Source organism: Belonocnema kinseyi, chromosome 2, assembly GCF_010883055.1.
Source record: "Belonocnema kinseyi isolate 2016_QV_RU_SX_M_011 chromosome 2, B_treatae_v1, whole genome shotgun sequence".
NCBI lineage: Eukaryota > Metazoa > Arthropoda > Insecta > Hymenoptera > Cynipidae > Belonocnema > Belonocnema kinseyi.
In genome coordinates this window covers 172,997,025-173,001,359 of record NC_046658.1, presented here as the reverse complement: position 1 = coordinate 173,001,359, position 4,335 = coordinate 172,997,025, and positions in this window count along the sequence as shown.

Below are 4,335 nucleotides of genomic sequence, written 5' to 3'. Positions count from 1 at the left end.
GTGATCAAGGGGAGTTAACCTACAATTTAATATCCCGGGTACGTGCTTTGAGAATTCCTTATGACTATTGTATTCATGCCCCAATAGTTTTATTTGAATACTTCCCGGAAAAGGACCGCGAGTTCCTTCATATTCACAGGGAATACTAGTAACATAATCCTTTATCGGAAGTAAATGGAGATAAATTTCATACTTTTTAAAATCCTGCTAAAGCACTTTATACAGCCAACTAGGTTCTCCTTGAGCTATAGCCAGCTCATTATGTATTGTACCGGCTTTCACTAACTTCACGTAAGCGATATTACCTGAGGGAACAGCACCTAATTTAGGAATAAAAATTGATAATTATTAAGTTTCTCTACGCATAATCTATACACATCATAAGAATTCAACAATGATTATCTATAGGTTGATCAACAAATTTTTTTGAATTTTCATGGAGACAGGGTGGAAATTTGTAATATCCACCCCAAAATAAACCCATTATTTGTTTTGGAAAAGTAATATTTAGAGGTGCCACAAACCCCATCAAGTTCAGCACGTATTTCCCATAAGAAAAAAATACCTTTTTGTAAAGTTGATTTAGAATCATTAGTATTATCTAAATCAAGTTAAAACCCAACATTTTTGTTCAAAATTAGCCACAGAAGACGAATAAAATATTAGTTTTTAAATAACAACAAAAAAGTCCGTTTTATAGGGTTCCTAAAAACCCCACAATTAAAAAAATGAGTTTCGCGAGTTTTTTGTGCTAATCATGACTTTTGGGCCGTTTTTAAATGCAAATTGTTACTGGCACATAAAATAAATTTTATTATTGATAATTATATGTTTAGATTTATTGTTCAAGGAATTTATTGTTGTATTAAGCAATTTTCTCATAGAAAAGATTTAGAAAGTCGTGGTTTTTCACAATTTTTCCACTTGTTGTCGAATTATCAATTTGAGTGAGATGGCGGTCTTTCAATGCTACAAATTGAATTGTTTAAACAATTTATTATTATTGTTAATAATATTTGTTTAGAAGATTGCAAGAAAATGCAGCTTTTAGAAAAAATTTACTTTTAGTACAATTTTCAATTAAAAGAATTTAAAGAATTAATTAGAGTCAAGAAAATTAATGCTTTAAGCGATTTATTATAATTGATAATGATATTCCGTTCAAATAATGCTAGAAAGCTTCGCTTTTTTCTGAAATTACTGGATTTTTGTCCAATTTTCAATTAAGGTAAAGTCATAATTATTTTAAGTTAACGAAAATAATTTTTTAAACAATTTATATTATTAGCATTGTTAATAATATTCTCTCTGCTTAACTTGTAGTATGCTGCAGTTTTTTTTCTGAAATTGTTATCTATTTGTATATTTTTTATTAGCCGTGACTTAATACTGAATGAGATTTAGCAAAAATTATTATTTAAACAACTCATTGTTTACCACTATCTTCATCTATATTAATGCCTGAAAGTCGCAGCGTTTTCGGAAATTTTCACCTTGCTGTGCTTTTTTCACTTAGTGAGGTAATAACTAACTAAAGTTATCAAAAACGTTGTTGAAACAATATAAAATTGCTTATAACTATCTTTTATTAGATAAGCCCTGGAAATTTGCGGTTCTTTCCTAAAATCTTTAAGTTTGCTTCGCCTTTTTAGTTATGAACAAATAATAAGTAAATCTCAAGAAAAATGATTTTTTAAATAGTAATAATGTTTTGACTTAATTATTATTGAACTTTTCTAAAAAGTTAAAAAAAAATAACTTTAAGCAAAAAGCCATCATACGCAAGGGGAAAAACGAAAAATGGAATAATTAGGAGTAGGTGGAAGGACTATGTTCTTAAAGGGATCAATATGATCCGTGTAAAATTTATTAGTAAAAAAGAAGAAATTATTTAAATTTTAGTTTGCCCTAAAGTCTATTTATTATTTGTTAATAACTAAGAGGACAAAGCAAAGTTAAATATTTTAGAAAAAAATCACAACTTTCTAGCACTGATATAAGAAACGGTAGTTTAAACAACATTAAAGTTTTTAAACAACTTTTTGCTAACGTTTACGAATAATTTGATTAAACAATTATTTTTGCTGAATCTAACTAATTATTAAGTAAAGCCTAATAAAAAATACACAAAGAGATAAATTAAAAAAAAAATAAATAAAATTATACCTTCTAAACACGGACAAAATTATTTAAAATGTTAATAAATTGTTAAATCAATCATTTTGGTTGAATTTAATTATATATTACTTCAATCCAATTAAAAATTGGACAAACATCCACTATTTTAAGAAAAAATAGCATTTTTCTGTCATTATTTAAATGCAATATCATTCTTAGTATTAATAAATCGTTTAAACAATTAATTTTCTCATCTTAAATTAATTGTTTAACTTCCTTTAATTTAAAATTAGACTAAAAGTGAAAAAACTGAAATTTTGTTGCATTATTTTAAGAGAATATCATTTAAAATAATAATAAATTGTTTATGTAATCATTCTTGTTCATATTCATGAACCATCACCTGTCCCTAGTTGAAAATTAGAAAAAAGTGAAAAATTAAAAAAAAACACACAGCGACTGTCTAACTCTATTCCATAAGAAAATGTCTAAAGAGTAATAGATTGTTTTAAAAAGTTATGCAAACATCTAGTTATCAGTATGAAACAGTATTTCATATACCATAAACAATTTGCATTAAAAACAGCTAAGAAAGTAATAATTAGCAAGATTTTAAAATTATATTTTTCTGAAAAGAGATCCTCTAACAATTGCTCCGCTGAGATTCGGTCAACAGCAGTTACTATCGATTAGGATAGATGTCACTGCTCCATTTTTGGAAATAGAAATTTTGTTTAGAAATTTTCTATCTTGTCAAAAAAAAAAGTTAATTATTTTCTGTTAATTGAAGAGTTAACTTGATTGACCGTTTTGATTTCTATTTCCACCGATGGTGAAGTGACTTCTATAATGATCGATAGTAACTACGATAGTAACTAGTATATTTCTGAAAAAGGATTTTCTTTCAATTTCTCTAATAGCTTTGTTGGAAAAGCACTCGACCGGCAATCGGAAGTTTTGTGGCTCAATTCCCAGTGGAGCGATTGTTAGAGGATCTTTTTTTAGAAATATGTCATTCGAAAATTTTTTTAATTTATTTTTTATCTTGTCAAAAAATGACGTTAATTATTTTGTGTTATTTGAAGAGTTAACTTGATCGATAGTTTTGATTTCTATTTTCACAGATGGTGGAGTGGCATCTATACTGATCGATATGTAATAATTAGAGCCAAAAACTCAATAGCGCTCCTTTTAAATTTTTTTCCCATCACCATTATTTACATTCTGTTAGTAATTGTTTTTATTGTTCAAGTTCAAACTAAGAAAAATTAATTTTGATTAAAAAATAGAATAGTAACATTATTTCTGAGAACAGTCAGAAAGGTGTGCCTTCCCGCACCCATGAAACCTTGAAAAGGGGCAGTCTTCCGCCCCCACGAGACCTTGGAAAGGCGAAGGGGGTTAAACAAACGTACTCTTATGATCGGTTAAAGGGGTGACTCTCCGCCCCCATAAGACCTTCAAAAAGGGGAAGACGCTTAACCCACATTATTTATGTGACAAGTCAAAGTGGTACCTTACGGCCCCATGAGACCTTGGAAAGGGGAAATGGTTTGAACAACATTATTACCCCAATCTTTTACTTTTTTTAACTATGATCAATAAAAAATATATAAATCCATGATAAATAAATTTAAAAAATTATTTTTTATCCCATCTACCTATCCAGCACCTCAATATTAGAGGAGAAAGAATGAATAAGAACAGCAAAAAGTGCAGGAGAAAAGGGACCTCAATTAATAATTAATTTAGATAAATTTTAGTGCTATAGGAATTCAAAACAAGAACAAAAAGGGGGTATTGAAAAGGATTTAATAATTGCCGAGTCATCATTGAACAGGATTTTTTAAAATACTTTTCAATGCAAGCATCTTACCCTTAAATTTAGGACGGATCCACCTTGCTGCCCGAAGTGCCTGAAATAGCTGCGGTTGAATTCTTTGAAGTTCATCTTTTGTTATTATCATTTGTAAATAGACATCTCTATTTAGGTGGGGGAACACTACCTAATTTAGGAAGAAAAAATGTATAATGATCAAGTTTCTGTACACTAGCATCTTAAGAATACAGAAATGTTGATCAATAGAGTTGTCCGAGAATTTTTCTTTACAGGTTTTTGACTGCAACATCTTATCACATCAGAGTCAAGGTTGTTTGAAGGTCAAATCGTGAGAGAGCGAATAAAATGTTCTGACAAATACATACATACATACATAC